At 44.1% G+C, this 23,166-nt stretch overlaps 1 protein-coding gene across 3 annotated transcripts in view; it reads left to right on the top strand.

Moving 5' to 3' along the window:
• Positions 1–1,566: 1,566 nt before the first annotated feature.
• FAM135B (family with sequence similarity 135 member B) overlaps positions 1,567–23,166 on the top strand; it is a 223,913-nt gene continuing 202,313 nt past the window's right edge. For all 3 annotated transcript variants that reach the window (XM_063327583.1, XM_063327582.1, XM_063327585.1), the window contains exon 1: positions 1,567–1,755. The gene's annotated coding sequence lies outside the window, so the exon portion shown is untranslated. The remainder of the gene's footprint in view (positions 1,756–23,166) is intronic.

Genomic DNA, 23,166 nt, shown 5'->3' with positions numbered 1-23,166 from the left:
AAGGCCCTTTGAATCAACTATTCCATGTAGTCTCTGAGAGAACATCAGAGTTGTTGCCGTAGAGGATATTAATTAAAAAACTTATAGGGGGAGTGATTTATATGATGACTAGTTTTATAAGATACATAGAGACTGGGAAATGGGAAGCTACTCCAAGGAAGTCTGACAACATGTACTGGCTGGTGCACTTTGCTCCTCAGTTAGGTGGTTCCAGGTTCTCCCATAGTAATGAGATACATAAGAAAATGCCTTTATATGAACCATATTATGACTCTTCAAATGAACATGATGTGGAGACGCTGTCTTCCAGAACACCTTGAGAAGAGGCGCTACCAGCACATCTCCAGGTCTGTTTCTCCAGGTCTGATACTTTAACAGGAAACACCACCCAGTGCATCTTCTTGGTGCCTCAAGCTCATAGATTCATATCGCCTGCAGCATCCAGGCTGCAAGCAGAGCTCTGGCAGTAGGAAGAAAATCCCTTTAGAAAGTTTCTACCCGTGATTTTTCTTTTTCAGTAGGTTTTAGACAGGGTTTCGCAATGTCTTGCAAACCGCACCAGCTTTTGAAAGAACTGTCATGGCTTATGAGCGTTACGCAGCTTTGCACTGACATTTTTGGATGGAAGTGACATTTGATTGTTGTGACCTTGCTCTGTCTTGTGATGCTCCCGTGCAAAATGAGAGCCTCGTGACATGCGTATTTGATAGATAAATGGCAACTGAATGCCTTGATTTCACATGTCTCACTCCGTTAGGACTCTGCATTTTGATCATGTGGCAGCCCATCCACCTGAGGTCTTTTTCCTTTCCTATTTTTCAGATCCATGGAGAAAGGCAAAGTTCAGCTTTCTTGCTTCATGCAATTAGGCATGGAAATATTAGTGTCCTGGGCTGTGCAAAAGCATTCCTTTCAGAAAGGTTTTTCTCACAGTTTTGTGGTAAGAGGCAGCTCTCCCTCTCACAAGGAACTGGCTTATAAGGCGATTTCTCTGTGCGAAAAGCACCTTCACACAAGAAGGCAGTAAAATCACACTTTTAAGTCCTGTTTTAAAGAAAGAGGGTCGACCTTCAGCTTTAAAAAGTTTTGAATTGCATCAAAACAGGAACTCTGAAAATTATTCCCCTCCTCAGCTTTGCTGTTTTGTTCACTCCTCTATAAAAATGCAAAGGACCCCCCAAAAAATGCCACCCAGGCCTCCTAGAAGCTGGTGTTTGACCTTTGCAGGGCAGCGAGCTCTTTGCCCACAAGTGTAGAATGCAAACATTTGGGATGCATCACTCCGTCTGTTTTTCCCGAGCCCCAACGCCGCGCCGAGGGGTGACCTCCATTCTCCCCACCATCTCCGTCTCTCTGCAAGGGCTCTGGGGTGAAATATCCGCCCCTGTACATCAAGGGCTGTGTGGCTGTGGTGGGTACCGAGGAGATCTGGGTGCTGGGGCAGCTGTTGCGCTGAGCCGTGCCGCCGCCGCCACCGAGTGGGGTAACCATGGCAACAGCATCACCGCCAGCATCCTCCTCCTCCTCACTCGGCTCTCCTCCTCCTCGGCATCACCAGGAGCAGCAGCAGCGGCGGCAGCAGCAGCAGTCCTGGCAGGAGCCAGAGCCCGGCAGCCGAGGCTGCAGCCAGCTGCCTGCCCGTCCCCTACCTGCACCGTCACCCCGGCACCGCACCGGCACCGACCCCGGCGGGGGCAAAAATAAGGGAGAGGGAGCAGAGGGAGGTGCACTGCAGAGGGATCCCAGACAACCCAGGTAAGAGCTGTGGGGCTGCTCGCAAACTCCCCGTGATCGATGTGGTGTGTGCCTGGCGTGTGTTTGCGTGCGAGTGTTTGTTGCTAGTTTTCCGGCTCGCTCCTTCCAATGGCAGGGTGATGACAATTCAAGGCAAGCGTGTTTTCCGGCTCGTGTTTCCCATCTCTGCCATACTGTCCCTCTTCCCTCTCCTCCACCCAGATACATAAGGAATAATAAGTAATACTTAAAAAGGTTGGTAGAAAAGGGGGTGACTGGGGAACCCGATGTGATCAGAGTGTGGAACGGGCTCTGCTTCCAAAATAAAAGTGGGCAGCAGCGGCAGAGCAAAGGTTGACATGGTAATTAATAACCTTTAAAAAAATAAAAAATACCATGCGACAATGCACTTCTGTCTCTGCCCACTCCGCAAATAAATCTCTCTCATCATATTCAGCAGAGAGCTGTAAACCAGAGAGGTGTATGAAGAGGCAAGACTAGAAACCTCGCTGTAGTCCACAACTGGCACATTTACCTTAAGTGCTTTAAAGCCAGACTAAATCATTGCAATAACAACACAATCATACCTGTGAATATACGTAGTTGTGTATTTGTAAAAATGCTGCTTTTAAACCATTACACTTTCTAAGATGAAAAAAAAATAAAAATAAAATCTTCCTAAACATGTGGATGTGATGGCCAGGCAGGAAGAGATGCTCTCTCCATCTGTGTGTGAGAAAGCATGTAGTGGGTAGATTAAAAAAGGTAGGAAGAATAGCTCTAATCCAAAGGCACAGGGGGGCACAGTCCTTGTCATTTTAAAAACAGAAGAGGGCCAAAGCTGTGGAGTGTCCTTGTGCAGGCAAATATCTGTGGATGAGTGCGTACATGTCTGAGGAGCATGAAGGGGGAGAGAATAAGAAGTAAGTTTAAGCCAAGCGGTAAGTGTTTGCTATGTAATGACTGCAGAGAGCTCTTTCCACTTCCACGTAACTATTTTCATTTATTTATTTATTTATTTCGTCAGCAGCAAGGAGAAGGAGAGCTGCTGCTGCTGTCTCTATGTCCTCCTCTAAACCCCTGTTCTCCCTGCCTGGTGTCCCGATCTTCCCCTGTCTTCCCCAAATCATCCTTGTCTCTACGCATGGAAACGCTGCTGGCTTTAATGATGATAAACATTTTAATAGAAGGCTTTTGAGCCTGTCCCATGATATGATACAGTTGTAATTCTGCTTCCTATTTGTACTGTGGGGACAGTCTGGGTATGACCCAATACCAAGTAATACAGCACAGACTAAGAGGCGCTTGTTTTCCATGCTAAACCCGATTTGGAAGTCACAGGGCTTTTTGGTCCCAGTCCTGTGTTTTGCTACTTGCCTGCAGATGCTTGTAAAATCAGCAGGAGCCTGAAGATAATTTGAGATTATAGGTATGGAACAGAAGGCAGAATTGTGCCCACCTTTTCTCTCTGATTATAAGCATCCTCCTCCTGCAAACTACAGGAAAAAAGGGCATTAGGGTGGGCAGGACCTCATGCCCCGTTCTTATGCAGAAGTGTTGAAAATATTACCTGGGAATTATATCTTGTCCCAAGGGAACTCGATAGGATGAGGGATAGAAAAAGAAACCACAGACAAGTATCTGGAATCAGTGCTTTGATTTGCGAAATAATTTCCTTAGGAACCTGACCTTATCATCACAACAGGTCTTCTCTCCAAGGGGCTGCTTGATCCGTGTTAATAACAGCGCTCACAGACACCACGTTTGACTGAAAAGGATGGTTTTGGACACTTCTCAATTAAACTGAGGCACTGCATGGCTACAGTCCTCAGGACAGTAGGCTAGCCTGGCCACATTTCACAGTGTGTTTCTTGCTTCAAAGCTAGAGAATATTTAAATCTTTCAACTTCTCTGTAATAACAGAGAAGCGATAAAAGTGCCTGTAAAAATGCCTGTAAAAAGAGCACACACACAATCACGCTTCTGACACTGAGGTGTTAGTGGCAGAATCAAAATCCCATTTATACGTGTTGCAGAGACGTAAAGTGCAGAATCAAGGGGCACCTCGGTGAGGCGCGGAGCAGCGATCCTCTCGTCAGCGCAAGCGAACGACTGAAGGTCAAAGGGCTGGTGGGATTACACATTAACACCCTGCAAGTGTTCTTCTCTACTCTTCCTTTGCTGCTAGCTGTGGGCAGATGATTAGAGGGAAGCCAGAACTCATACACATGGACTTTTGATAACCACGGGGCTGCAAAACTTCTCTTAGAAATGGCTCTGGGAAATGCAGGAGAGGTTGATGTTTTCGTGAGTGCTGCTTTGCCGTAAAAACCCTCTGTGGAGGGGTGTTTGTTTATGGAAAGCCAGGGCACTGTGTCTCATGTCAGTGTAAACAGCAAAGACGTTCCCCACCTCAGATAACTGATTTTCAATGCTCAGTGCCCCCCACCCCCACACCTCTTTCCCTCGCTTAAACTGGAAAGCTTAGGAGAGATTTTGTCATTTTTACCTTATGGCTTGTTCTATTATATTTTATTTCTCTATTAATGGAAGGGAACGCAGTCCTTTTGCCTTGTGCATGGCTGTTAAGAGCTGGTCTCTTGATGCCCACTTGGTGTTGTTCACTAGCACTATTCTAAGGAAGAAAGCTATTTTTGCATCTAATGATATTACTAAGCATCTTTTAAAATCCCGATCCTTATTTTCATTAGTCACCCACTGTGTCTCTTGGAGCTCAGAACAAAAGCAGACTTATACAACAGTTGCTGTTCAAAAGTCAGTGTTTGCCAACAGGTTGAAACAGGGATTTCTGAAATGCTGCAGCCAGGGCTTTTACTTTTTTTTTATTATTATTTTTAAATAAGGAAGCTGCCGTTTTCCAGATCCTACTCTGTAGTAACCTGAGGCAAGAGATGATTTGATGATGAATGTTTTACCTTGCATTTAGTTTAAAAATGCTATTCATTTTATTTTGAGGCTATGTTTAAACTGCTGTTTATTACTCCATTTAATAACCATGTTCTGTCCTTTTCCCTGTTGCAATATTGTAGTTTTTTCCCTTTACACTGTATGGTGATTGGCTAGATTTGCCGCTTAATGAGACAGACATGTAACCATGGAAAATAAAAGTTTTCTCAGTGAGTAGGGGGAGGGTGAGATCTTTACTTTGGAGATTGGATGCTCCCTAACTGTTCGGTCCCCTTGAAATGATCAGGAGCTGTGGCCCATCCGTACCTGATAAGGAAATATCCTCTTTTTGCCAATATTTATCTCCTTGAGGGGTCAGCCTGGTTTTGGCAAGTTCTCCTCAAGTCTGAATCATACCCATGCTCATGTAATATGGACCTTTGTGTCCACCCAACAGATGCCCTCACCAGGAAAGGTCAAGACTCCTTTCTAGACCATTGGCTTAGGTAGCAGAAGCTCTTGGTCTCTTTGTTCAGCATCTCCTGGGGTCCATCAGCTTCCTTGCTCATGGGTTAAAACCTCCCCCCAGTCAGTGTGATGGACTGTGTGTCTGCGCTTCCCAGCAGTGCGGCATTGAGAAAAGTGTGTCTAAGGGCAGGAATAGTGCAGGTGTCTCACTTCGTGCGTATTTCTTCTGATCTTCCCTGTACCCGATTCCCTTCCTTGCACGCTGGCAATGCCTGACACGCTGCAAAGAACCCAGGACCTGTGATGTAGCATGACCTTTGCTAACACTGCTCCAGGAGGTAATGGGCTGAAACTACCCGGAGCGGTAGTGGCTGCTGGGCTGATCAGAGTCCTTCTTCAGAAGGTCAACACCATGACATGCCTGATCTCGACCGGTCGGGTGAGTGAGTCAGAAGTTAGCTTCTTCCAGATCTTCCAAATCCAAGAAGATCTGATTTTATTCTCTCTCTAATACTATTATTAGTGCCTGCAATATTAAGGACTCTGTTATTCAGCAGTTTTACTTCTTCCCTGTTTCACTGCAGCAGAAGGAGCACCCAAACAAAGTGTAAAAGGGAAAATGTCTTTCTTTTCTATACTCAGTTGGTACTGACATCCATGCATTTTCCCAGATCAAAAGAAAATCCCTTGGAGGGCTGTGGCTGCTCTCTCTGGTCCTCCTACAAATCTGCCAGAAATCTCATGGCATTTCTGCTTCTCTCTTGGGTTCAGACATGCCTTGGTGGGGTTTCTTTGTGTCTGGAGCCCCTACACCTCAGATGTGGCTTTGTTTCAATACTGAAGTAAGACGTTTTTATGGCTGTGTCAGATAAAGAGTGGTTCTGGTTTTCCTGATGTCCATAGAGAATTCTAAGTTCATGTTCAGTGTCCAGAGGCGTCCACAAAGAAGTCCACAAAGTTTATGTCTCTTACTGCACGTAAGGCACTGTAGGTAGATGCAATATCCTGACATGTTCTTGATACCTGTTGGGTTTTCTCATTCTTAGGATCATAGGTATAAGACAGCCTAAGAAGTAATTTGACCTTCTGCTGGCATATACACTTACCAAATTCTTGCTTTTGTATTTTCTGATCTGTGTCTAGTAGATATCTACATTTGTTCTTACTTGTTCTTAGCTGTGTGGTGTTGCTATGGATAGGTCAGACCTTATGCATCCTATTGGACTTTAAAGGTGGAATTGCAGATATTACTCATGATATGACAGACTTGTATTGATAATGCATAGCAATGGTGCTACAATAAGTTGGGGTCTGTCTCTCTTGCATGGAAATTTAAAATTCTGACCTCCTGGTAACAGCGTCGCTTTTAAGGATTCACAACATGCAGCACAATGACAAGTGGGACTTTCTTGAAGTAACTTGGCTTGGTAGGGACTACTTGTGCTCTTAGGACCCTGATGCCACCATTCAGTAGCCTGGGGAACAGCAGGCGCTTTCTTTATCCCCTGGTTGGGCAAACAAATCTCTCCTGTTGTATTACTATCCAGATCTGTGTGACTGGGAAGGAATTTGTCTCTGCCAGCATCTTCTAATGTGTGATTTTAGTTCCTAACATGCTGCTAACATTGCATTTATTTCTGAAGCTAGAAAGCAGTGTTCCATTCCTTTTTTATGGCCCAAAAAACCACGAGTATTTCTTGGAGGATGTGGCTCGAGTGAAACATTGTTTGTATCTCTGTCAATTTTTCAGCCCATACTGCCAAAACTGCTGTGGCAGTAGGGAAAGCAATCTTGTTTTCTGAGAAAGATTTCATAAAGAACAGAGCAAAAGGACCAAGATTTCCCTCCACTGAGTCCTCTACAAGTGGGGTGTTTCAGTATGAAAATTTCCATCCCTATATTATCTCCTTCTCCTTTCCACTCATAGCCTCTTGTTCTTCTCAGTGTCTGTGGCTTGACCTTATTGTTTGCAGATGGTGCTTGTAGATGGTGTAACTTCACAGTCTAGCTAAATAGTCCCTTGGCTTGTCAGTGTCAGCTTTAAGGATGTCTGCATGAAACAACTGCTGAAATGGTTCTTCCTGGGCTCAAGAAGGACAGGGAACTGCTGGAGAGGGGACAGCAAAGGGCTACCAAGATGATGAGGGGACTGGAACACCTCTTATGAAGAAAGGCTGAGGGATTTGGGTCTCTTCAGCCTGGAAAAAAGACGTCTGAGGGAGGATATTATCAATGCTTGTAAATACTTAAAGGGTGGGTGTCAGGAGGATGGGGCCAGGCTCTTTTCAGTGGTGCCTGGGGACAGGACAAGAGGTAATGGGCACAAACTTGAACATAGGAAGTTCCACCTAAACATGAGGAGGAACTTCTTTACTGTGAGGGTGGCAGAGCCCTGGCACAGGCTGCCCAGAGAGGTGGTGGAGTCTCCGTCTCTGGAGACATTCAAAACCTGCCTGGACGTGTTGCTGTGCAACCTGCTGTGGGTGACCCTGCTCTGGCAGGGGGTTGGACTAGATGATCTCCAGAGGTCCCTTCCAACCCCTACCATTCTGCGATTCTGTGATTCTGTAATTTTGTTTCCATAAGAAAGACTCCCATTTGTTTTAGAAGTGATGGGGAAGCACGGGGCAACACACAATTATGGAAGATCATGTCTCTTTTTATACCACTTTTCTGTATTTATATGATCTAACAAAATTTGGGTTCTTAGTGGTATTTTAGCTTCTGCAGAGGACTGAGACTCTGAGCTACAGGTTTTGAGCCTATGATGCAGGCTTGCTAGCTGCCGATACCTGTAGCAACTGCTCACCCTCTGTGTGATTGAGTATCTGAGTTCAGCAGGTACTGGCTTACATCTGCACAGCTCTTCTGTGCTATTAGGACCCAACTATCCCACGTCTTACAATATGAGAATCTCTGTGGGACAAGGCAGATGGATTTCATTAGAGCTGAGCACCGTCTGCTGCTGCAAGTGACTCTTCTTACAGGCTCTTACAGAGTACACTGCACTGCATAAATCTATTCTACACCACCCAGCAGCACAACCCTATTTATTTTCTTTGCCTGCCTGTCTCGGTTTAAAATCTCAGCTGAAAACATCTCTTTTCTGTCCATGTCTCCTCATTGTTTTCTCTCTGTTTCCCTCTCCCTTTGCAGCTGTGTTTAAGCTGGGCTGTATGAGGGTACAGTCTTCCAGGGCAGACGTTAGAGAAAATGAAGTTGCATTGTGTGATGTTCTAGAGTGGTTTTTGCTACAGCCACCCAGCCCTTTCTCCGCTGGAGGCTATAGGATGCTTGCCACTGACCTCAGAAACAGCAGGATTCATCCCCATGCACAAAAGTCTTTTCAGAAGGAAAGATAATGCACAAGGCTGTGAGGAGACTGTTGTTTGATAAAGGCGTGGAAGCCTGAACCCTGCCAGTCAAAAAGCTTTTGTTGGCTGTCGTGGATGGATCAAAGTCATGCTGCTGTTTTAGCCTCGGACGTCATGACCACCAGAACGTTCCTTGTCTTTGTGTGGGGAACCGAGCAGCAAAGTCAGGGGCACTGGGAGGCAGAAGAGGGACAAGGTAGAGAGAGATATCATTTCAGGAAGGCTACTGTTTTTTGCAAGAAGTCACCATCCGCAGGTTGGCCCAAAACAGAGAGGAACAATAATTCCAGAAGGTTATGTGAAAAGCCCTTAGATATGTTCCATCTTTTATGGTGGGGAAGGGAGGAACCGATTTTGTATTGCATCAGTTCTTTTGTCTGCAGAGGGAAGAAAGATTGTTGGGAGGGCGGGGGGGAAGCAGAAAAAAACCTAGTGAGGAATGATCAGCAGACTCTTGCTAATTTTTAGTAGCACTGTAAATTAGGCCTTGTTTTCTTTAGGTGACTTGCGTTGGTAGTGGGTGACATTAGTGCTTTATTAAACTTGCCGTGCTGAGAAGCTCATCGGTTTAGTGTAGCTAATAATAATACCCTAATCGAGAAACAGAAGGTGGGATAACTCGGCATCAGAAATTGGAATGCAGAAATAGTCGCTGCTGGTTGAACTAAAAATACACAACAGCATAACCCTCTTGCCTACAGTAGCACATGCAGAACACACATTGGGCTCTGGCCATGGGGAGAATGGCTTTCCTTTGTTTCGGCAGCTGCTAGATCAGCAAGTGCTTTGTGGTGACCCTCGTGTCTGACCGCCAAACTCTACCTCAGATGTGCAAGGGCTCTCGTAGCAAGTTAATTAGTATCCTCAGCAAGTTAGTCATTATCCAGAGCCACGAACAGACTAGGTAGGGCGAAGCAGACTATACAGGGTGACTTGGGAAGCTAGTTTGTCCTAGGGTGGGATTACATGATTGTGGTAGCACCCGATGAGGTGGGAGTGACCTGCAGCAGGGACAGGGAAGTAACCATGGCTACTCTGTTCTTCTGCTCCATGCTCCTCCTTGGGGATAAACAGCAGATGTCAAGATCCCTGCTGAATTATGAGCCTTGGAGTTATCGCTGTGCAAGAGATGTTTGTGCTTAAAGAGATTTATCCATTTTTTTCTACAGCCTCCCAGGGCATACCCAACCTCTTAACTTTGGCTTTATAAGAGTGAAATTTGATTTAGCATGTACATGTTTTTTTCTGCTATGACCTTTGAAGTCTCCATGACAATAAGCTGAGTGGCCCAGATGCAGTGGTGATGGGGGACCCTGAAATGGGTTAGTTAGATTAAATTAGGACACATCTAATGCCAGAATCAGCAGTGCAACAGGGAGTACCTGCTGCATTGTCAGATGGTAGATCAAAGATGAGGAACACACTGTAGATGAAGAAAAGTGCTCAATGAAAAGAGGGAATTAACTGACTGTGTTGGGCACAAGCGATGAGAAATTGCGTCTGAATAAAGGACACAAACACAACATTGTGCTGAAGGAGTGAAGACAGGAAGAAAGGGCTGAATGCTTTGATTTGAAATTCCTGCATTATGTGTAATAAAACCCTGGCTGTGGTGGGAATGCTTCCCTGGTTTGAATACAGAGGCAACTTTGTCTGGGAAAGGAGTGGACAAGGATATGACTGTAGCTACATTGGCCACCACACCTGCAGGCAGGAGATGTGCATCAGCACTCCTGCCTTGCTTCCCCTCCCGAAGTCAGGTGTGTCCTTACTATACAAGCACAAGTGCTTCCCTCGGAGCAGAACATGGCAGTATATTGTATGAGGAAATGTAGCTAACAGAACTGTTTTTAAAAGATTCAACCTACAGGTGAGCCATTTTCTGAAAGCACTTGAGCTTTTCTTCTGTCTATTTTCCTTCTGTGCTATATTGCAAACAGTAAATCTGAGGACACCAATCTTGTGTCTCATCTGTGACTCACTGGAGTTATGGGGATCAGTTGTAGATGGGCCAGGCAAAGCATACAGGTTATTTCTCTTGCAATAGGTGCCTCCAGTGTGGACTTCTCTGGGCTGAGCTTACTCTAGAAAAAGAGAGCACCAGGAATGATAAACTTGCTTGCCTGTCCTTCTTAGACAGTCTTAACTCCTTTCTAGGACTGCTATTCTACTTACTCTTTGATGAAGCGAATAACGAAAAGTCATTTTTGTTCATAGGATAGGTTTATAGAATAATTCAGGTTGGGACATACCTCTGTTCCAATCACCTACGCGAAACATGGTCACCTGTGGGGTCAGACCAGCTTTCTCAGCTTTTTATCGTGTCCTGCTTTTTTCCCATCTATAGTGAAAAGTGGGTGGCCTGTAAAAGCTTTTGAATTGTCAGGACTCGGGTCAGCACGAGCTTTTGGAGAGACAGAGAGAGGAGATCTTACAGCATGTGTGAAGAGCATTTCCATGAGGACTTCCGACCATGGAGATACCCAAGAGGAAGCTGGCAGAGACTGTGAGACGAGAGCGGTATGCAAAGCGTGACAGAGGTGCAGATGAACTTATCAAAAGCATCCTTGGGCTGTCAAGGGCAGGTTTATTCCTATGCATAAATGGCTTCCTCTGGGGACTTGTGAAATAGTGTGTTGCTGGGGGGAAAGTGCTGATGTTTATAGTGAAATGGGTCTGGCTTGCCCTGCTTCTGTACATGGCAGGTGACTGTTATGAGAGATAATGCCTCAGGTCAATGATTTAATTATGTCTTGTTTGGAGACCTTTTACCATACCTGAGATAACTCAAGGCTTAAAGGATGGCTTTTGGAAGAATCATCTGTTCGGCAGCAATAATCACCAATTACTAAGAAAAGATCACCTTATTTAGTCATTTCCTTCTTATCCCGTCTTCCCACCAAGAGCTCAGTTTATAAAAGCTTTGCTTTCAGGACCAGTGCCACTGATAATCAGAAACCTCTTATCATAAGAACATTTAAAAAAGGGTTTGAGGACCAATTATATAAATGTTTCCTCTTTTGTAAAACAGCTTGGGACTTGTAAACATACTGGGTCCACATGTCTCTAAATAATTCATCATAATTAATTATTTAGTTGTGTAAGCTGTGTTTTACGTAAGGAAATGCTTTTCTTAATGTGAAGGAAATGCAGATATTTTAGATAATTTTGAAAGAAGTAGCTGCCATTTCACTCTTTTGCTTCTGTCTATGTTGCAATTGATTTTTGTCATGAGTGTGTTCTTCAGGAGTGGATGATACCAGGTCTATAGCACGTCAAGGTGACTTCCTCAGCAGCAAAAATCACAAAACCTTTGAGCAGAATAAGGCTTATCAGAAGCTGAGGAGTCCAATTCCTATTGTAGATGTGCAAAGGGCAGATTTTAGAACCGTTGTTTATTTTCCAGATGAAAAAGGGGATGACGACTCCAATCCATGGGAGAGGAGTAAAGGTGAATGCTGTAACTGATGGACTCTTTTGCACAATGCTTTCATTTTTGAGCCTCATTTGTGAGATTAACTTGAATTTTGTGCTATTTTTATATATTTGGATAACTCTCTTGCATTTTCTTTTCTCTCCCCTTCCTTTTCCTCCCTCAACAACAGATGATTTTGAAGACAGCATGAATGAAACAAAATGTTGGCATGGTCTAGCTGGATTTCCTGTCAAGATAAACATTAAGTTAAATGTGAGACATATGCCTTAGTGTGTGACTGTAATTTTATAGGTTCTTTTATATGTTATGGTTGGCAACAGAATCCCTGTAGCCTGTTCTGGCTAGAAAGAACAGCATTTCTTAGTCTTAGGACAGACATACGATTTAAAATTGGTATATACCACTAGCTATATAGTGTGAGTGGTGGAGTCAATCTTGGTTATGAGTAGTTTCTATTCCAAGACATTTTATAAATGGAGATGGTTATTCAGCCACGGTGCATTTGTGATAAGGATGATGGTCTCGTTATCAGCAGTCTTCTTTCCTGCCTTCATCCCACCTTCATCTGGAGGCAATGCAGCTCCTTTTACTCCCACTATGGAGTCCAGACTTGCATTGAGTGAGGATATTTCGTCTGATTGTTCTCCAGGTGGAAAATTGGAGGGACGCTGTCTCCGTCTTATCCTGTGAGACATTAGTTTATGCAGCCAGACCACTGGGGGAGGGGATGAACGCCATGCCATTCCCTACCCACCTTGGCTTTGGGGACCAGTCATACAATCTGGGAGCTCTTTGAACTGCAGTGAAGTCTGCTCCTCGCCCGCACTGAGGAGCTTACATGGAGCCGCATCCTCCCTTCACCTTTTTATGCAAGGATCTCCATGCTAGTTCATGTATGGAAAAATACAGGCCCATGAGTGTTTGCATTTAATATGACAGCCTGCACAAGGGTGGAATTTAATTTGCTTTACTTGAGTGATCTGCAGCAGAGTCAACTTCATCCAAAGTAGCCACCAGAGAAACAGATATTTCCAAGGCAATACAGAGACAACTTTTCTAAAATGCTTACTTTAGGACAGAAAGATCACACTCAGACTTTGTCTACACTGTCTAAATGTGAACCTGGACAAGTAATTGAGGAACAGCCATTTACATTTTACCGAGTGTATTCAATCTTATTTACTGTCAAAATATGTAACAGAGAGTGGACATCCTGAGCCTTGTCCCTCTTCTCCAGGCAGCCTTGTCACTTGTCTTTAGGTTTCCTAAGATGTGTGGTATAGTGATCTTTTTTGCAGGAGGGATCATATGTAAGTGTCCTGCCCTTGTAATTCCCGGTCTGTTCTGGCAAGATCCCTTTTCCTCTGATCTGCTATCGCGTTCCTCTGCATGATATCCCACTTTGAATGACTGGCTGGTTGCTGCAGCACCACAGCGAAAGAACGGTGAAGCAGCCCCTAGCGTTGCTTCACAGTACCTATACTGAAGGATTTTAGTGGTAAGATATAGTCAGGGAATAAATGGTGCATTTGGTAAAAATGTAGCATGTTCGCAAAGTGCATTTGAGCTTTGAGGCTGCAAACCCCATGAGCCATCTGTGATAACGGAGGCACTAAAACTGTCTTAGCATGGTGCCCAGCGGCATCAGGACATCACTGGGATCCACTCCTGTTCGGCAGGGTCCTTCAGCCCATGCAGAGAATCAGCCTTTCATTGCTCCAGAGAGAATTTGATCAGACATAGGTTGAGCACACCTCTGCAGAGGTTCAGATATGCAGTACCCTTTGTTTGGAGGAGTAATTTAGTGCTTTGTGTGGGTGTATTTATGGGAACACACAGCTTCTCTTAAAGAAATATGCACGTTTCTGGTGTTTGCAGATGTTATGGTTGCACATTAGGAGAAAAAGAGAAAAGATATTTTAGTGGAGGAAATATCCATTATTCACCATCAGTTCTTTGCAGACAATACTTTCAGTTGGGAATATGTTAATATCTTATTTGCACCTTAGTAGCTTTTTCCGTGTTAAAAAATAATCTATATAAATATATGTTTAAATACTTATAAATACTTAAAAGGTGGGTGTCAGGAGGATGGGGCCAGGCTCTTTTCAGGGGTTCCCGGGGACAGGACAAGAGGTAATGGGCACAAACTTGAGCATAGGAAGTTCCACCTAAACATGAGGAGGAACTTCTTTACTGTGACGGTGGCAGAGCCCTGGCACAGGCTGCCCAGAGAGGTGGTGGAGTCTCCGTCTCTGGAGACATTCAAAACTCACCTGGACACGTTCCTGTGCAACCTGCTCTAGATGAACACGTTTTGGCAGGGGGGTTGGACTAGATGATCTCCAGAGGTCCCTTCCAACCCTATGATGCTGTGATTCCGTGATTCTGTGTGGGGAGAGAAGAGGGGTTTGAAGTTGATTCCCAAAGGGATGAAGTATGTCTGGTAGTAAGCAAATCAACCACCTTATGAAAAGAATTGCACCTTAAGGCCTTGTTCCATCAAAAGACCGGAGCACCTCTCCTATGAGGAGAGGCTAAGAGAGTTGGGATTGTTCAGCCTGGAGAAGAGAAGGCTCTGGGGAGACCTTATTGTGGGCTCTCAGTACTTAAAGGGGGCCTACAGGAAAGATGGGGACAAACTTTTTAGCATGGCCTGTTGCGATAGGGCAAGGGCTAATGGTTTTAAACTAAAAGAAGGAAGATTTAGACTAGATAGAAGAAAGAAGTTTTTTATGCTGAGGGTGGTGAAACACTGGCCCAAGTTGCTCAGAGAGGTGGTAGATGGCCCATCCCTGGAAACATTCAAGGTCAGTTTGGAGGAAACTGAACAACTTGATCCAGTTGAAGATGTCCCTGCTTATTGCAGGGGGGCTGGACTAGATGACCTTTAAAGGTCCCTTCCAATCCAAACTATTCCATGATTCTAACTGCTATTATCTTGACAATGAGCATGCTGAGGCTTGGCCCTCACTGTCTGCTTCAGGACTCCCACGGACTTTTCTTTTTGTCACTCTGGAGTCTAAACTTCTAATGTGATTGTAGATTTTTCCTGGCTCATTAACACAAGTCTTTCTGACTCTGGTTGAAGTCAAGGAGAACAACAGTATGATGCTGGATGAATACCTAAAGCCCAAGGTGTGTAGAAATGAGAAAAAAACCCTGAAGAATCAGACTTAGTAAACCAAGCCCCAGACCCGTGCCTGTCTTCCCGCACCCAGCGCACAGACCTGTCAGCCTGATATATGTAAGATACAGTCCACCTACCTCTGGCTCCAGCTGCCCTGGTGCTGAGTGCCATGCCACAAACCACATGTGGCTCTCACAGCAGCTGCTCGCCAGCTGGGGGATGTGTATCGTGCTGGTCCAGCCTGCGGTGCCCTCACCGACACCAGCCGGTGGTGCAGGAAGGAGGCTGAGATGCTTCGCTGCTGCAGCTGCTGATGTGAGAGGCTATACCTGCTGGGGAGAGCTGCGTCCTAGGCATTGCTGAAAATATGTTGAGGGGACAACCTAAATGCTTGTTTTCTTCTCTCTGTGTCATTGTCCAATGTAGTACACGATCTTGTGCAACTGCTGTTCACTTGACTCCTGTGGTTGCTTCGGTAGGATTTGCAGGTCAGGTGGGTGGGTGCTCACCAGGAACCTAAACTATTAATATAAAAATTTTGTCTCTTCCAGTCTGGAGCAATGGAACCACTGAGAGAGGATGGAAACTCCTTCCTTTGAATTTTAAGAACAATATTTTTCTTGTTTTGTTTATGAGTTGTTGTCAAGTCTCAGCAAATCTACTGTAAGCCCCAAATCAGTGTTGAATACATCATTTTTTCCCCCAGATCATTGATTTAACGATCAAAAAGTAATAAAGATGGTAGAAAATGCAGAATAATTATGCTTAGACGAGACTTGTATAAACTTAACAAAGCTATATGAAGGAAAATGAAATTTTCTGTTGATGAATACAAAGTAATATACAATGGAAAGAAGTAACTTGAACGATTCATTACTCTTGCTGGGTTCTAAATAAATTCTCACCACTTAAGGTGAGATCCTCCAGAAAACCTTTCTACATGTCTGGCTGTCTCAGGAAATAAAATCCTCTGTGAGTAAATAGAATATTTGGTGCATAAGAACTGGGATGAGGATTATTTCAGAATATAATAATTAATATTTTTTTTTTAACCTGCAGTGAAATATTTGTCAATTAAAAAATGTTTTCACTTAAATTAGCATCAACCTTTGTGAAGTATTGATCTTCTGAAATTTGCTTTGAGGGAAAAGTTAGAAATTAAATGTTCCATAATCCTATTGGAAAGTTCGGGGTTTGCTTTGTTTTGAAATGCCTTTTTTTTAATTTCAAATTGTAATTGTTTTAGAAAAAAAAAAAGCTATTTAGATAAAAATCAAACAAACAAACAAACAAATCCAAAACCTCAAAATGAGATGTGCTGATTCACTGAAACACAGTGTTTTAGAGCCATTGAAATATTTTTATTTCTGTCAAAAAAAAAATCTATTTTGTGGGAAATATAAGGTTTTCATTTTATGTCTGAACACAAATACCCACCCACTCACAGTCGGAGAATTGCGTGCTGTATGTCCCATGGGTGTTCTCTCCAAAACATTGCAATCTCTTACCAGAAGCATGGCATCTCCTAACATAGTGCATTTTAATCTGGTCATTGTCTCCTATGGAGTCCACATCATAAGCAGGAGGTTTCAGAAGCAGCTGGCCAGGTACTGATGCTCTCAGCTCCTGGGAAGTTAATGGAAAAACTTCTCCTTGGATGGGGAAGGGTTTTCACCCCTGGTTTTGATATCAGCAAGGTAACTTATATACCAGGCTAGGTGCTGTAGTGCTCTGCAGAGCTAACTGGTGAGTACCTAGAATAATAAAAGGTGAAACAATTTATATTTGTCTCTTTCATTGTCCAAAATGTAAGAGGAAGATAGCATTCTGTGAAAGTGAATACATTGATTCTCTATTAAAAAACATTTTTTAAGCCATGAAGCTTGCAAAAACCCCAACTAACTAACAAAAAAAACCACAACAGAGGTCAAGGCTTAGAAGAGTTTAAAGAAAGAAAATGGGGGAGAGGGAGAAAAGTATTACTCGTTTTTACAGCCAATGAAAATATCTGCAGTTACCGGATGAGTTTAAAATCTCCCAGGTGCTGACACAGAGGCTGAAAAAAATAGAAAAATTCCCATCAGATTCATTTTTGTATCAAGCAATATCTGGGGGAAATTAGAACAAAACCTGCACACTGGAAAATATACTAACTTTTCACTACCATAGAATCACAGAGCAGCCCAGATTGGAAGCGATCATCTGGTCCAATGTTTTGTGGGAAAGGGAGCTGAGACAGGATCAACTAGCAGCCTGTCCAGTTGCATCTTGGAAACCTCCAGTGATGGGGACTCTACCATGTCCATAGGAAGGTTGTTCCAGTGGCTGATTGTTCTCACAGTAAAAAATTTCCTAAACAGAACAACTCTCCCAGTGCAAATTGTAATGGACAAATGTAATTGTCCTCTTCATGTAGCTCCTCGTGAAGAGAGAGCCTCCATCCCCTTTGTGTGCCCTTTAAGTATGGGAGTACTGGGATGAGATCTCCCCTGACCCTGCTCTTCTCAAGGGAAAAGAGTCCTCCTTCAGTCTTCCCTCATAAGGCAGGTGATCCACTCCTGCTTTGATCATCTTTGTGGCCCTGCTTTGGACTCACTCTGGTCTGTCCGTGCCTTTCTTGAATAGTGGGGACCAGAGCTGCACACAGCACTCCAAATGTGGCTGGACAAGTGCTGAGTAGTGGGATGATCACGTCTGTCTCTGCTAATAAAACCACTGTGGATGCAGTCCAAGATCCAATTTGCCTTTGTTGCTGCAGGAGCGCACTGCTGACTATTGTTCTTCTGGTTGTCTACCAGGATCACCAGGTCCCTTTCAGCAAGGCTGCTCCCCAGCCACACGGGTCTGGCCAGCACAGGGCTCTTTGGTTAGGTCATCCCAGGTGGAGGACTTTGTACTTATTAAACTTCATACAGTTGTTGCTTGCCTACTGTTCCAGCCTGTCCGGGTCTCTCTGTAACATGGGTCTCCCTTCTGATGCGTCCTCCTCATTACTCAGTTTAGTGTTATCAACAAACGTGGTGAGGGTGCTTTTCAGTCCCATCATCTTCACCATTTATGAAGACGTTGAACAGCGTGGAAGCCCCATATCGATCCCTGGCTGGGCTGATCCCATTTGTGACAGGCTGCCAGCCTGAGTAAAAACCATTGATCACCACCCTCTGAGTGCGGCTTGTTAGCGCATTTCCTACTGATATCGCAGACCACCCATCCAGTCTTGCCAGTTTGTCTCATAGGTAGAGTTTGTATAGTTTGTCATTACAGGATTATTTTTACTTTTCATCGAAACCTGTGTCATTGGTCTTGCTATTGTGTATCTGTGTGCCAGATTTCCCTCCAGTACTCTGAAATCAAAGGGTGAACTCTGACATCTATTTCTTGGTTCCTAAACCCATATCCATATGGAGAGATGTTTGTAGTTTTGTGGGTTTTTTTCAGTGCTAAAATTGTTAGGTCATTGTGCACATAACACTAGACTTTAGTACATAGAATGATGTCTGTATTTTGCTTTGCTTTTAAATGTCACAGTGCCTTCCTTGCTAAAAACATTCAGAAAGCTTGGTTTTGGTGCTGCATACTGTGTTATGCAAGACATTTTTAAAAAAAAAACAACCAAACCTGTTAATTAACTTTCTCAGCACCTTTTTTTTTTTTTGTAAAAATGAGAATTACATTTGTTCAATGGGTAGAAAATAAGAATAGAGACCTCTATACCGAAAATGGAGGAGAGGAAATATAAAGGCAGTGCAAAATTCCAAGGCTCAGCACACAGACAGAGAAATAAGATGTTTGTGACAACAGAAAATAAAACTGAAAACAGTTTTTTTCTCTTTCACCTGCATGGTGAAGTTGTCCTATAATAAATTGATTATTAGCAATCTCTTCTTCAGGGCTCAGAGGAGACCCATCTGCTTTACCACAGTAGATGGGAACATTCCGTGTCTTTCTCAAGAAAATTCCCCATTGTGCCATAGTAGGATTTGATATTTGCCATTATCGTGTAGCTGTGATTGTAAAAGGCAGCTGTTAAAAACCGCAGTGTTCATGACGGCATGTTTAAAACAGGAAAGCTAAATGTAGCAAAACTCCAGTAGGCATTTTTCTTTCTTTTTTTTTTCTCCCATCTTAGAAACACCCCTTCACAGCTTGTCCCCCTTCTTTTCCCCCACTTTGCCAGCATAGTCTATGACCTGCTCTAGGTCACATGTAGGATGGAGGCAGAGTTACGTAAAATAGCTCTCAATATAATGGACTTCTCATAATGCTTGAGCCCATTCTTATCTCCATGTCCCCATACCGCAGATTGCTGCAGAAACAAGGGAAATCATCTCATTGCCACTTCCCTGCAGTTGTGTTGTGCCATTACTGCTTCATGCTAATCTACCCAGGCATAGTTCTCTGAGTGGGCCAGGTCCTGACGTCAGTGGTGCTTCAGCACGTGGTAAGGTTGGCCTGTTCGTCTCCAGTTTCATGGGCTGTTCGTCTCCAGTTCCATGGGCGCGTGCTGACCATTGCCTCCTGCTGACTTGCCCTCACCTCCTCTCTCCTCATCTCTGTTGTCCCTGCATGGGAACCTTCCACATTTCTGTTTCATCTCAGCGTTAAGCCCAGAAAACCACCGTGCTGACTGCTAGGGCATGGCCCCCAGGTATTTGCTTTCCCTTTTGTCCTTCTCCCCATTAGCCAAGGAAGGGAGCTGTGCTTGACCTGAATCTGCTTTTGGAGTGTAGCTCCTCCCTTTCCTCCCTCTCTTACCCTCAAAATTAAATCTCTTTCTTCTATGCTTTTTTCCAGTTTGGGAAGGGTGGTTCTGAGGTGGGTCTATCCTTGTGCTTCTTTGTCTCATAAGAGATACTCAGTTCCTTCCCTCCTTTGGACTCGTCTCTGGGAAGCAGAACGCGAGTTCTGCATCCCAGAAGTTTGTTCAGCTCTAAAGATTGAACAAATCCCTGAAAATAACTGAAGTGATGCAGAAATAAATACATCTTTACTGATATCTGTAACCCCTTCATGTTAGGTGAGATTGCTGTATTTTCTGGTAAAAAAAGCTGGATCATCCATGGTCTTCCTTTCATTCACTGGCTTCTCTCTCCATACCTTCATTCCCTTTCCTTCCAACCTATAACCTATCTCTGTTTCTCAAAAAATCTCAGCATCTTTCCATAGGAAGTGGGCTTTCTTTCCCATCTCTGTCTCTTCTATAGAGTTCTAAGCACCCAGACCCCCTGTCCTGCGGAGGGGACCAGTTTTCCCAGGTAGGACCATGTTCTTATCTCCGCTGCCATCTGTCTTCTGGAAGGACCCCATCCTCTTCTAACCCAGGGAAAGAAGAGAAAGAAAATGGCAGTCTTTAAAATTATTCCTCTCTAAATGGTCGCAACCAATTACGAAGGCTACAGCTACTGTGAGATCAGCTAATAAACTCCTGGAGCAGGTCTTGGAAGCCTGTATGAGACGTGGATGAGTCAGAGTTGCACCAGCTGATTGCAAATAAGTGGGAGGGAGGGGAGCAGGCCCTGTACTTTCTACTGGCAAGGTATGAAAAAAGAGTGATCAGCAGGCCTGGGAAATGAGCAGGGGTGAGTTTGGAGTGACAGCTCTGCAGCAGGGAGGTGGAGGCACCCGAGTGCTTTTCAAAGACGTAAAGCCTGAGCTTTCAAGTTAAATCACACCTTGAAAGCAACCCATGCAAGCGATGGAAAGGGGAGATGAGCAGAGGATCAGTCAGGCTGTGAGGCTGTGTGTTTTAGCACAGGTGGTGTAGGATTTAGTCTTTGTGCCTTGGTCCTTCAACACCAACATTTGGAATCGGAATGCGCTGTGGTTTGAGTCAAATCAGAAAACCCATTCAAGTTCCAGTGTTTAAGATCAATGTGATTAAGCAATCTGTATCCATGGCCTGTTAGACAGAGGCTCCAGATGCAAAAGTCAGTTCTGAACCTGCATCTGAGCCCAAGATTTGGTGAAATTATGTCAGAGGGTCCTTGCTTCCCCCCAGGATCTTGCAGAGGCTAAGGTGTGTTGTGTTTCATTTGTAGCAAAACTCTGCAGTGGTCAGTGGTTTTTTTTTGTTGTTGGTTTTTTTTTTTTTTTTTTTTTTGAGTGAGGAAAACCCAGAATGAAGGAAACGGGGGGAAATGATTTTGTACACCTCACTGCAGCAAAACACCCTGCCTTCCACGTGTTGCTGCTCAGCCTAACTGCTGTTTGTGTGTTACAGCGCTAGATCAGAAGAGGTTTGTCAGCCCTCTGAAGCTAAGCCTTGGCCTGTAGTTTCTTTATGAGATGCAGGGGGAAGCACCATCTGTGTGGACATCTTCTGCAAGCACTGCCCCACTGATGGATAAAGCTTCTTGTGGGTCATAAAAGAGTGCGTCAGTTTGCCATGTTCCACTGAAAATGGCTGTTTGTATGATTTGTATTTTTGAAAGATAAGTACAGCCAGAGGGATTGACAGGATTAGTGTTTACAGATGGTAATGTTGAAGAGTTATGGGGAGGGTGGGGCACAGGGCTCAGAAGATACGTGTCTTGTTCTTTGTCATTGGATGCAGTCTTAAGCAAGTTAGTTTTGCTTATCTTGGAAGTCTCACACATCCTAGACCACCTACAGTGTTTTCTGCTCTCTCTGAGAAGATAATGCACTTACCTTTTGGGGCACTGGGTTTTTGAGATGTCACCTGGCCTTTTGAGGTATGCATATTGGCTTGCTGCTTTCAGCATGTCATAGGATATGCAAAGGTGGACAGAGTCTTGCAGGTGGATAGACAGCGGTGGGTGGAGCGTCATGAGTTAGGTTTAGCATGGGGCCAACAATGCATTTCATATTGGGAAAATGAGCAACTGTGGACAACTCATGCCTGGAGGGTGAAGACAGTATAAGAATGTGGTCTCCTTGTAGTATGAAAAAAACAATTAAAACTGACCAATCTAGTTAAAAACCCCAACATTCTAGGTCAGGTTAAAACAATTCGGCCAGACGCATCATCAATAATAATATTTGCAGCTAAAATTAGACCTGGAATTGGCATTTTGTATCTTAATTAAAACAAAGCTATCTTTATCAATAAGCTATGACAACTTTGAGCAGACATTTCCTAGTGAATGTTAATCCCCAAGTCTCTTTTGATTAGTAGATGGGATTACATTAAAATCGATCCTCCTCCCGAGGTCCATTTGTGCGCTCGCTCTCAGTATTGAATTACGTAGCTGGCCTCATGCCAGGCACAGGTCCCCCATCGGGACAATGAAATCACAGCCGCAGTGATGCTCATTTGTGTTTTACAGTATGCCATTTATTTATTACAAAAGGCTCGGGAGACTTAACGCCTTGGTGAGATATTATCTTAGGCTTCAGATCTCTGTCAAACCTTATTACTCTCTTTTCAGCTTGGTTTGTGCATAACTGGCTTTTCAGGATAGGAGGGGAAAGGGTAAGGAAGAAAAACAATCTCATATTTAAAATCTATCTCTAGTGAGATACCCCCAGATGTACAGGCTGATCTGAGGGAATTGTTGAGTTTCAGCATGGGACAAAACACCACGGGAGGACTTCAAAGAAACAGGCATCAGTTTGGAAGCGTGTGGATCTTGTAAAAAGATGGGCCCTTGTGGTTCGTAACAGAGCTTTGGACAGCCAAGCCCTGAAAGAAGCAGTCCCTAAATTGTGCTGACCTGTTGTCATTGCTCTCTGGCAGAGACGAACAGCTCTCCCCGTGAGCTGGTGGGAGTCAATGACTTGGTCCTTACTGAATTTAGGAGCAGAGAAAAACTCCGGTGTCTTTGTTTTCTGTTTCAATGTTGTTTCTTAGAAATTTAGAGTAATTAAAGCTATGAACAATTCTTCCTAGGGAAACTCAAAAAGCTTCATAAAAAGTAACAGAGAAGGGCTGTTGGCAGTCTGGAAAGTGTAAAAGCTGGACAGCTTTCCATTTAACTCCCTCCCACCGTTTCCATCTGCAGCTCTTGTCATCATTCAGCAAGCCAGCCAGGAGACGGTGATAGCTAAATGGTGTGCGTTCCCTTAAGGTTTGAGATTACATCTTTCCATTCCTCCCTGATACCCTTTAATAGTCAGGTTTTATAAAGTGCGCTGTGTTTCTTGACTTCTGTGGTTGT

Source organism: Chroicocephalus ridibundus, chromosome 2 (assembly GCF_963924245.1).
Source record: "Chroicocephalus ridibundus chromosome 2, bChrRid1.1, whole genome shotgun sequence".
Taxonomy (NCBI): Eukaryota; Metazoa; Chordata; class Aves; order Charadriiformes; family Laridae; genus Chroicocephalus; species Chroicocephalus ridibundus.
The sequence above is the reverse complement of the archived record's forward strand: the minus strand, read 5'-3'. Positions and strand labels throughout refer to the sequence as shown.